Here is a 12,677-nt window from a genome sequence, read left to right as displayed (position 1 = left end):
TCATAGCATTGTGGGTCAATCGACAGCAGGTGGACTGCAGCAATTCAAGGCAGCAGCTCACCACCAACTTCACCGGGGCAACTAGGGATGGAAATAAATGCTGGCCAGCCAGCAACCCTGAAATTCCACAAAAATGAATAAATTTTTAAAAATTCATTTCAGCCTCCTCCAGTGGTCCCAGTTTTACAGGTAGTCTTCAGCCAATTCAAAGCATCCCACGTGATATCAAAAATGACTGGTGATACTGGATGCTGTAAAGGCTACGGGTCCTGACAACATTTCAGCAACAGTACTGAAGCCTTATGCTCCAAAATGTGCTGCTCCACTAGTCAAGCTCTTCTAGTACAGTTACAACACTGACATCTATCTTACAATATGGAAAATTGCCTGGATAAATCCTATACATAAAAAGCAGGACAAATCCAACCCAAGCAAATTACTGTCTCGAGACTACTCTCGATCATTAGTGAAATGATGAAAGGTGTCATCAATAACGCTATCAAGCAGCACCTGCTCAACAAAGTTTGGTTCCGCCAGGGCCACCAACTCTTGACTTTGTTACAGCCTTGGTCGAAACATGCACAAAACAGCTGAATTCCGGAGGGGAGAAGAGAGTGACAGTGCTTCACATCAAGGCTGCATTCAACAGTGTGTGGCATCAATGGATCCTAGCAAAACTGGAATCAATGGGTGTTGGGGGCAAACTTGCTGGATTGGAGTCATCCCTGGTACATTGAAGATTGCTGTGCCTGTTGAAAGTCTATCATCGCAGCTCCAGGACATATCTGTAGGAGTTCCTCAGGATGGTGCCCGAGGCCCAACCATCTTCAGTTGTTTCATCAATGACCTTCCCTCCATAAGGTGAGAGAGGTGGGTATATTCGCCAATGATTGCAGAGTGTTCAGCATCATTCATGACACTTCAGATATTAAAGCAGTGCATGTTCAAAAAGATCTGGACAATATTTAGGCTTGGCCTAACCAATGACAGGTAACATTTGCACCTCAAAAATGCCAGGCTATGACATGACTAAGAGACAATATAACCACCATTCCTTGACATTCAATGGTGTTACCACCCAGAATTCCCCACTGTCAACATCCTGACAATTGACCAGAAACTCAACTGGACTTGCTACATAAAAACAGTGGTTGCAAGAACAGGTCAGAGGCTAGGAATACTGCGGTGAGTAACTCATCTCCTGACTTCTCAAAATCTGTTCCCCTACATAACATGAGTCAGGAGTGTGATCAAATACTCACCACTTGCCTGGATAGGTGCAGCCCCAACACCACAATAAACTTGACAGCATCCAGACAAAACAACTCACTTGATTCACACCACGTCCTCAAGCATCCACTCCCTCACCAACCAATGCTCAGTACACACTGCAGAAATTCAAAGATCTTCAGACAGAACCTTCCAAAAGCATGATCACTTCTATCTAAAAAGTGAAGGGCAGACAATGCACGGGAGCACCACCACCTTCAAATTCCCCTTCAAGCCACTCATCACCCTAATTTGGAAATTTACTGCTGCGCCTTCACTGCCACTGGATCAAAATTTTGGAATTCCCTTCCTAATAACATTGTAGGTTGACCCACATCAGATGGACTGCAGTGGCTCAAGGAGGCAGCTCACTATCATCTTCTCAATGACAACTAGAGACAGTCACCAAATGCTGACAAGCTAGCAACGCCATATTTCACAAATGAATAAAAAACTGGCACCTTACGAATCGGTATTCTTGTTAAACTGGCGAAAATTATATTTCTCAAATACCAGAAGTGCACTATATTACCATGATATCCAAGCGGTCAGTTGGTAAGTGAGTGTGAGATGGCTCTCTGCCAGTAAATAATGTGAAAAATCACAACACGTTATAATCTAACAGGTTTATTTGGAGCACTAGCTTTCGAGCGCTGCTCCTTCATGAGGTAGTTGTGCAGCAGAACCGTAAGACACAAGTTATAGCAAAAGATTAGTGTTATGTAATTGAAACAATACATTAAACAAACCTCGATTGTTGTAAAACCTTTCATCTTTTAGAATGGGTCGCAGGTTTCGATTCATTAATGTGTAAATCCCAGAACCTGTTTTAAGTCAAACTCTCAAGATAACTTAAGGTTAGCGAGTTTTGAGAAGGTTAAGATTGTATGCGTGTGTCAATTAACCAGATTATTTGATCAGCTAGCACACTTTGGGTCCCGTAGGGGCCAATCAATAAAGTTTGTTGTACTTAAAGTGTTATCTGTTTAAAGATCATTTAAAAAAATTATTTTTGATTTTGGACTAAAATGGAAAGAAAAACTTTTTTCAAAACAAATCATTGTGGAAGGAACTGGTATACTTGCAAATAAAAATAAACTTGCTAAGTCATATTTACACTGCTGCTTTAATCATGGGGGAAGGCTGTTTGCAAATAGCTGGCACCAAAGTGTGTACACTTTGAGATTCAAACAGCAGATTGCTGATTGTTTTATGGAATAGCGACCAATTGTGGCTGTCAAAGGCCATTAAGCCTGACACCGTCTGATTGGTTCCTGGATAGCTGAACAACTTGTGGGTGGCCCACTTGGAATGAACTGCCAGAGGAAGTGGTTAATGCAGTTGGAGTTACATTTAAAAGATATTTGGACAGGTATACAAAAAAGGAAAGGTTTAGAGGGATATGGGCCAAATGCAGGCAAAAGAGACTAGTTTAGTTTGGGAAACTTGAATCGTTTGTTGGACAAAAGAGTATGTGCTCTATGTCTCCACAACATCTACTGCCCTGCCCCAATCATCTTTGTCACTTCCTCAAAAAAAACTCAATCAAAAAACACAACCTTCCCCACATAAAGCCATGCTGCCAAATGCTAATACATCCGTATTTTTCCAAATGTGAGTTAATTCTATCCCTAAGAAACTTCCCCAATGCTATAACCTGATGTCATGAGATTTGTAACTTCATTATCACAGACTTAAGGCTCATTGGCATGTCATTGCCTGGGTTATCCCTGTTGTCCTCCTTAAATAAAAACGATTGGAGGTGTAGTGGACAGCAAAGAAGTTACCTCATTACACCAGGATCTTGATCAGATGGGCCAATGGTCTGAGAAGTGGCAGATGGAGTTAATTTCGGTAAATGCGAGATGCTGAATTTTGGGAAAGCAAATCTTAGCAGGAATTATACACTTAATGGTAAGGTCCTAGGGAGTGTTGCTGAACAAAGAGACCTTGGAATACAGGTTCATAGCTCCTTGAAAGTGGAGTCGCAGGTAGATAGGATAGTGAAGAGGCCCTTTGGTATGCTTTCCTTTATTAGTCAGAGTATTGAGTACAGGAGTTGGGAGGTCATGTTGCGGCTGGTACAGGGCATCGGTTAGGCCACTGTTGGAATATTGCGTGCAATTCTAGCCTCCTTCCTATTGGAAAGTTGTTGTGAAACTTGAAAGGGTTCAGAAAAGATTTACAAGGGCGTTGCCAGGGTTGGAAGATTTGAGCTATAGGGAGAGGTTCAGAGGCTGAGGGATGACCTTATAGAGGTTTATAAAATCATGAAGGGCAGGGATAGGGTAAATAGACAAAGTCTTTTCCCTGGGGTCAGGGAGTCCAGAACTAGAGGGGATAGGTTTAGGGTGAGAGGGGAAAGATATATAAGAGACCTCAGGGCAAAGTTTTCATGCAGAGGGTGGTACATGTATGGAATGAGCTGCCAGAGGAAGTGGTGGAGGCTAGTACAACTGCAACATTTAAAAGGCATCTGGATGGGTATATGAATAGGAAGGGTTTAGAGGGGTATGTCCTGGATGCTGGCAGGTGGGAGTAGATTGGGTTGGGATATCTGGTCGGCAGGGACAAGTGGGCCGAAGGGTCCGTTTCTGTGCTGTACATCTCTAGGACTCTGACTTCTCCTGTGACCAAGGAGGATACAAAGATTTCATACAGCAATTTCCTCACCTGCCTCCCACAACATTGTGGGATAGATCCTATCAGCTCCTGTGGACTGGTCTATCTTAATGCTTTTCAAAACACCCAACATCACCATCTATTTTATATTGACATGTCCTAGAATATCAAAATATGCCTCCTAAGACTCACCATCAAGCATGTCCTTCCCCTACGTGAAAACATTTGTTAAGAACCTCACCACTTCCTTTGGTCCTACACACAAATTCCCTCCTTTATCGCGAGTGGGTCTATTCTTTCTCTAGCTACCTTCGTGCTCCCTATAGATGCATTAAAAACCATGGGATGTTTCTTAATCCAGTTTGCCAAAGACATTTCATGGCTCCTTTTAGCCCTCCTAACTCCTGTTTCAGCTCTTCCCTGATTTCTCTGCCCATCTTTCAGTTTCCTAAAGCTTATAAATGCCTCCTTTTCAGTTTTGACTCAGTTCACAAATTGTCATCTTGCCACCCTTATCCTTCATTTTTGCAAGAACATGCTGGTTCTGAAGTCTAATCAACTGGTCTTCAAAAGATTCCCACATGCCAGATCTAGATTTACCCTCAAACAGCCTCCTCCAAGAAAAGAAGAGACTTTGCAGTCAACGTACCAATGGGTTGTGCCACCTGAGAAGGGGAGAAAGGAACAGAAAATCCTGACATGCATAAGAATCACCTCAGTGAGTTCTGCTGGCTCGGGCCATTGAACTGCTTCTCCAGATCATTCCCCCTCAGTACCAATAACATCAATCTGTTTTAATTGGTTTTAATCTGAAAGAATTGGGAACCTTTATGCCAACAGTTTATAGTTCCAAGGGACTGCCAATGACAACATTACATCACACTTACTTTATTCTGCACACCACTCACCCAGACACATACAACACAAACAAGAAACAAATTCCTGGAAATTTTCAGCAAGTCTGACAGCATTTGTGAAGAGAAGTCAGTGTTAACGTTTCGAGTCCACTCACCCTCTTCCAGAACATTCTGAAGGAGGGTCACTGGACCTGAAGTGTTAACTCTGATTTCTCTGCAGATGCTGCCAGGTCTCCGGCAATTTCTGTTTTTGCTTCAGATTTCCAGTATTGGCAGTTCTTTCAGTTTTTGTCACATACCACAAATCCCACTATTGAATCAACAGGTGGCCACGCAATGGTTCTCATGAACCTCATTCTCCCAAACTAATAACACTTTCTGCCCTCTGCACTTATTCAATGCTGTGTAATGGACCTTTGAAATATAAACTGGAATGTGGAAGTTGGTCATTGCAATTAGCTGAAGTACTAGGACAGATTTTGCACTTCAGAGATCAAATGGGATTTCTTTTATTCATTCACAAGATGAGGGCATCACTGGCTATTCATTGCCCATCCCTAATTGCCCAGAGGGCAGTTAAGAGTCAACCAAATTGGTCTGGGTCTGGAGTCACATGTAGGCCAGACTAGATAAGGACATCAGTTTCCTTCCCTAAAGGACATCAGTGAACGAGATGAGTTTTTCCTGACAATCAACAATGGGTTCATGATCACCATTAGACTCTTGATTTTGTTTCAAATTCCACCATCTGGTCTATACTTTAACCACACAAGATTAACTAACTTTTTAGGTCAATGAGATGGATACATTTAAGAGACAAAGTGGCACAAGAATTCTTTAGTTAAGGCTGTTGGATGGTTTTGCCTTCAGATTGGTCAAGTGGCAGACCCATGTTACAGACTCGTCCGTGCAGCACACTCAGACATCCAGAAATCTGCAAACAAGAAATCTTTCTCTCCCTTCTCCTTGTGAATGGAAAATGTCAAAAAAACCTACTGTCGACAAGAATTCTAATGTTTAAAAAAAAAGCACAGAGATCCAAACATTCAATTCGATGTTGAACTTGGCCATTGCCATGCAGACATTGCACTTCCATCGCTAAAAATCAACACTGATCGAGAAAATACACATCCAACCCTTCTGAACTTTTGAACCACAGAATTCATTTTTCCCTGTCCATATTTTTCCACCCACATTTGTGTCAAACTACTTGCTTTAGTTTGTCTCATTTATTACTTAGATTACATTACAGTGTAGAAACAGGCCCTTCGGCCCAACAAGTCCACACCGACCCGCCGAAGCGAAACCCACCCATACCCCTACATTTACCCCTTACCTAACACTACGGGCAATTTAGCATGGCCAATTCACCTGGCCCTGCACATCTTTTGGACTGTGGGAGGAAACCGGAGCACCCGGAGGAAACCCACGCAGACACGGGGAGAACGTGCAAACTCCACACAGTCAGTCGCCTGAGGCGGGAATTGAACATTTATGAATGAATGCCTGTGCGTTTGGGGTTTAAAAGGGGTATTGATTAAATTGGGTAGCAGCAATTAGCAATTTGTTTTGCTATTTATTAAAGAATAAGTTTCTTTACAATATATACAATTACTTTCTTGTTGATAAAACCTGATGTGAATTCCCATCATCCTGACAAGCACTCTTAGACAAATTGATCATCTTGGCGCTCAATTTTTGATGACGTGGAATACCGAGGCAGGATTTTAAACTCTTCCCAGTTGAGTTGTGACACCAGGCACACCACCAAAAATGCAGAAAGGTGCCTTCAGACTATTAGAGTCAGTGTTATACCACATAGAAACAGATCCTTCGGTTCAACTCGTTAATGCCGACCAGAATTCATAAATTAATCTAGTCCCATTCACCAGCATTTAGCGCATATCACTGTAAACCCTTCCTATTCCTATACCTATCCAGACGCCTTTTCAATGTTGTAATTGTACCAGCCTCCATCACTTCCTTTGGCAGCTCAGTCCATATACACACCTCTCTCTGCATGAAAAATTTGCCCCTTAGGTCCCTTTTAAATCTTTCCCATCTCACCTTAAACCATACTCTCTAGTTTTAGACTTCATTATCCAGGGAAAAGACCTTGTCTATTTATCCTATCCACGCTCATGATCTTATAAACTCTAAGTAAGTAACCTCAACCTCCGACGCTCCAGGGAAAACAGCCCCAGCCTATTCAGGTTCTTCATATAGTTCACATCCTCCAATCCTGAAAGCATCCTTCTAAATCTTTTCTGAACCTTTTAAGTTTCACAACATCCTTCCTATAGCAGTGAGAGCAGAATTGAGTGCAGTATTCCAAAAGTAGCCTACCAACATCCTGTACAACTGCAACATGAGCTCCCAATTCCTATACTCATTGCACTGACCAATAAAGGTAAGCACACTAAACACCTTCTTCACTAACCTATCTGCCAGCAACTCCACTTTCAAGGAACTATGAACCTGCAGTTCAAGGTATCTTTGTTCAGCCACACTTCCCAGGACTTTAACCATTAAGAGTAAAACTCCTGCCCTGATTTGCCTTTCCAAAATGCAGCACCTCACATTTATCTAAATTAAAGTCCACCTGCCACTCCTCATTCCATCTGATAGAGGTCCTGTTGTACTCTGAGGTAACCTTCTTGGCTGGCCAACCACCACCAATTTTGGTGTAATCTGCAAACTTACTAACCGTACCTCCTATGTTCACATCCAAATAATTTATATAAAAAATGCAGTGGACCTATCAGAGATCCTTGTGATACACCACTAGTCACAGGCCTCAAGTCTGAAAAGGAACCCTCCACCACCACCCTCTGTCTCCTATCTGCCAGTCCTGCATCCAAGTGGCTAGTTCTCCCTGTATTCCAAGTGATCTAACCTTGCTAACCAGGTGACCATGCAGAACCTTGTTGAACATCTTACTGAAATCCATATAAATTATGTCCACTGCTCTGCCTTTATCAATCCTCTTTGTTACTTCTTCAAAAAACTCAATTAAGTTTAAGGGCAATTTAAAAAAAAAACTTCATTCACAGAATAAAGCTGGTGCTGACGAGGCCAGCATTTATTACTTATCCCTAATTGCCCAGAGGTCAGTTAAGAGTCAACCACATTTCTATGGGTCTGGAGTCATATGTAGGCCAGATGACATAAGAATTGAAGTTTCTTACCGAAACTTCAATTGGTGAGCCATAGGAGTTTTTCTGAGCATCGACAATGGATTCTTGGTCAAGTGGTACATGACTCTCTGTAATACCTGAGCCCTGAAAAAAGGCGAAGTATTTTCTCCCACCAGTAACCTATATCCCTATCACAGCTGTTACCTTTAACTAGTAACTAAGAGACTTTGCGATTTCTGTATCAATTCCTCTGTGCCTTCTGTGAAAAAGCATCTGGCTCCAAGGAAACTGCCATCCTTGCCTGGTCTGGCCTCTGTATGACTCTAGACCCACAACATGGTGATAGACTTTCAGCTGCCTTCATGGCAAATGAGAATGGGTAATGAATGCTGGCCTAGCCAGGGTACCCAATCCTGTGAATGATTAGAAAAGCCTGGAGAAAGTAGTTCTATGAGAAAGTAGGGGTTTTAAAAGAGCTTTAAAAAACAAATGCTCACCTTCTTTCTCTGCCAGGATTTCCCCACCACTGTGATTGACAATGCCCTCAGCTGTTTCCAACTCAACTTCCACACTTGAGCAGTCACCCCTTCTCTTCCCTCCCACAACAGCAATACAGTTCCCCAGTCTTCACTTTCCACCCCACCAGCATTGACATCCAAAGGATTATCAGCTGCCATTTCTGCCACATCCAGACACATTCCCCTCTCCTCCCTTGAAAACAATAAATGCTGGAGATCACTGTTAGAGAGCATCCAAAGAGAAAGCAAGCTAATGTTTCAAGAGTAGATGACTCTTCAGAGCTGAAGTGGGGAGGGGACAGCATTTATGCTACGGTTGTGGAAGGAATAGAAGGGAGAGCTGAGGACTGGGGCTAGTGGCTGAAAGATGCCAGTGAATAAAAGATGTTGATAGTTCAGATTAAGCGATTGGAATGCAAGAATGGCAGAACAATAATGTGTTCCCTGCAGACTTGAAAGGACAGTAAATGGGATGAGAGGACGTGATAACAAGCTAAAAGAAATGGTGAGCGCGGAGTATTGACAGGCCAAATAAAAAGTATCTGCAGGTGATCAAGAGTGTCAGATTGTGAGAGTAAATTGTCAACAGCTGAAGAGCAGGTCAAGAGATACCTATAATCCCATTGAGGCAGGGAGATAACTACAAAAAATTAAAAACAAGGTGATCCTGGAGATAAACCAAATGGCTGGAATAACATGATAGAATTGTAAGTTTGCTAACTGAGCTGATAGATTTGTTCTCAGACGTGTCGTCACCATGCTAGGTAACATCAGTGAGCCTCCGGTGAAGCGCTGATCTTCTGTCCCGCTCTCCTTTTGTGCGCCTTGGTCTGTTAAGGTGGGTGATATCATTTCCAGTTCTTTTTCTGAGAGGTTGGTAAATGGGCCCCAACGCAATCTGGTTGTTAATGGAGTTCCGGTTTAAATGCTAGGCCTCTAAGAATTCCATGTATCTTTATTTAGCCTGTCCCAGTCGAATTGGTGTCCCTCTTCATCTGTGTATGAATACTAATGATAGTTGGTCATGTCTTGTGGCGGCTAGTATCCTGGTGGCTAATTTCCTGCCCGTCTGTCCAATGTAATGTTTGTTGCAGTCCTTGCAGGGTCTTTTGGAGATGACGTTCGTTCTGCTGGTTGCTGGCACAAGGTCATTTAGATTCATCAGGAATTCTTCAAGGGAGGTCATGCCAGAGTAATTTATTGAAATTCTTTGAGGAGGTAACAAGCATGTTAGACAAAGGAGAGACAGTGGACATGATCTATTTGTATTTCCAGAAGGCTTTTGACAAGTTGTTGCACAGGAGACTGCTAATTATCCCCATAATTAGCCCCATTTATCTCTCCACCCTGGAGGCTCCCTGATGAAGGGCTTTTGCCCGAAACGTCGATTTTCCTGCTCCTCGGATGCTGCCTGACCTGCTGTGCTTTTCCAGCACTCTAATCTCAACTCTGCTAATTAAGAACCCATGGTGTTCAGGGCAAGGTACAAACATGGATAGAAGCTGAGGAGCAAATTAGTGCAATTGCTGGAATCCGAACTGAAATCAAAAAATAATGGAGATCAGTGAGTCAGGCAGCATTCATGGGCTGGAAAGCAAACTAACATTGAGTCTAGATGACTCTTCAGAGCTGAAGTGAAGTGTGCACAGGGCAGCATCTATGCAATAGTTGAAGAAAGTTAATCTGAGCTATCAATATCCTGAGTGGAATGTGGGAAAGGCAGAACAGTGGTGCGTCGAGCTGTCAGACTGGAAAGAACCGAGTTCCCCACGCTGGGGCGGGAGGAGAGGAGAGGAGAGATGTTGACAGAGAATGTAAGAAGCAAAGCTAAAAGGGAGGGAGTGGATTCACAATTTGAAGCTGTTGTACTCCATATTAAGACCAGAAGGTTGCAAACTTCCTAGTTTGAAAAGGAGATGTTGCTCCTCTGGTTTGCGCTGAGATTCACTGGAGTATTGGAGCAGGCTGAGAGGACAGACAAGTGGGCATGTGAGCAAGATGCTGACTGGCACAAGGCAGACAGTAGTGACCAATGGGTCTTTTTTAGGATGGCTGCAGAGTTCTGCAGGGGTCAGTGTTGAGATTTCAACTATTCACATTATATATTAATGATCTGGACAAAGGAACTGGGGCATTGTTGTTAAGTTTGCAGATGATACAAAGATTGGTGGAAGGTGGGAAAGATAGTGTTGAGGAAGAAGGGAGGCTGCAGAAAGTATTGGGTAGACTGGGAGAGTTTACAAAGAGGTGGCAGCTGGAATACAATGTGGATAAAGTGAGGTATTATACATTTTAACAGAAGCACAGACTATTTTCTAAATGGGGATAGGCTTCCGAAATTAAAGCACAAAGGGACTTGGAGTCCTAGTTCAGGTTCTCTTCAGGTTAATATGCAGTTTGAGTTGGCAGTTAGGAAGGCAAATGCAATGTTTGCATTCGCCTCAAGAGGACTAGAATACAAAGAGCAGAGATACATTGCTGAGGCTGTATAAGACTGGACAGATTCCTTTATAGGAAGGATGTAGAAGCTTCGGAAAGGGTTCAGAGGAGATTTACCACTCTGGCTGAAGAAATTCCTCCCCATCTCTGTTCTCAAGGGTTGTTTCTTCACTCTGAGGCTGTGCCCCCTGGTCCTAGTCTCTCCTCATGGAAACATCATCTCCACATCCACTATTCAGGCCTATCAGTATCCTGTAAGCTTTAATTATATTTTCCGTAATCCATCAAGTACAGTTGCCTGGTATGGAGGGAAGGTTTTATGAGGGAAGGGTGAGGGACTTGAGGCTGTTTTCATTTGAGAGAAGGTGGAGAGGTGACTTAATTGAGACATAGAAGATAATCAGATGGTTAGATAAGGTGGACAGTGATAGCCTTTTTTCTCAGATGGCGATAGCTAGCAAGAGGGGACATAGCTTTAAATGGACATATGTCAGAGATAGCTTCTTTACTCAGTAATAGGGCCGTGGAATTCCCTGCCTGCAACAGTGGTAGACTCGCCAACTCTAGGGGCACTCGAATGGTCATTGGATAAGCATATGAAAGAAAATGGAATAATATAAGTTAGATGGGCTTCAGACTGGTTCCACAGGTTAGCGCAACATCAAGGGTCAAAGGGCCTGTACTTTGCTACTGTTCTACATTCTATGCATTTGGAACACTGACAGCAATTTTGGTTTCCAGATCTAAGGAAGGATGTGCTGGTGTTGGATGGGGTTCAGAGGTGGCTTACAAGAATGATCCCTAGGATGAAGGGCGTGTCATTTGTGGAGCCAGTAAGGACTCTGGGACTGTACTTGATGGATTACAGGGAATCTAACTGAAGCTTACAGAATACTGATAGGCCTGAATAGTGGATGTGGAGAGGATGTTTCCACGAGGAGAGACTAGGACCAGAGAGCACAGCTCAGAGTGAAGAAACAATCCTTAACAACAGCGATGGAGGAATTTCTTCAGCCAGAGTGTAGCAAGTCTGTGGAACTTTTTGCCATAGAACGTTGTTGAGGCCAAGTCATTGAGTGCATTGAAGTCAGAGACTGATGGTTCTTGATTAGTAAGACGATCAAAAGTTAGGTGGAGAAGGCAGAAAAATAGGGTTGGAGAAGCATATCAGCTGTGATCAATGGCCTGAATGTCCTAATTCTACTCCTGTATCTTATGATTTTATCCAGGACAAAGCAATCCACTTGATTGGCACCACATCCACAAACATCCAAGCTCTCCACCATTGATACTCAATAGCAGCAGTGTGTGCTATCTACAAATTCTGCCAAAGATCCTTAGACAGCACCCCCAAACCCACGACAACTTACATTTAGAAGGACAAGAACAATGGGATACATGGGAATTCTACTATATGCAAATTCCCCTCCAAGCCACTCACTATCCTGACCTGAAAGTACATTGCACTGTCATTGGGTAAAAATCCTGGAACTCCTTAAGTGTGTTGAGAGTGTAAAGCACACACACTAGAGGTTCAGGCTGCAGCTCACCACTTTCTTCTCAAAAGAAAATCAGGGATAGTTAATTAATGCTGGTCAGCTAGCAACACTAGTTCAAGAACAGAATACATTTTAAATACATTCCCTATGTTCCTTAGGTTCCTAGTGTCCTGCCAATCGTTGAGTATTCCCTTATATTGCCACTTTTTCAAAAATGTATCACTTTACACCATCAAGGTGACATTCTGTTTGTCACTCATCTGCCTAATGCTTCTATATTTTCACGTAACCCAACGCCTTCTTTCTCACTGTCAATCCCCAGCCAATTTGTTTTGA

General features: G+C 42.8%; 1 protein-coding gene across 1 annotated transcript in view; it reads right to left on the bottom strand.

Moving 5' to 3' along the window:
- Nucleotides 1-12,677, bottom strand: part of ahcy (adenosylhomocysteinase) — a 102,450-nt gene that overhangs the window by 9,773 nt on the left and 80,000 nt on the right. The gene's annotated exons all lie outside the window — the stretch shown is intronic.

Source organism: Chiloscyllium plagiosum, unplaced genomic scaffold (assembly GCF_037043375.1).
Source record: "Chiloscyllium plagiosum isolate Xiang-an unplaced genomic scaffold, Cpla_swu_hap1 HiC_scaffold_15, whole genome shotgun sequence".
NCBI lineage: Eukaryota > Metazoa > Chordata > Chondrichthyes > Orectolobiformes > Hemiscylliidae > Chiloscyllium > Chiloscyllium plagiosum.
This window is presented reverse-complemented; position numbering and strand designations above follow the sequence as displayed.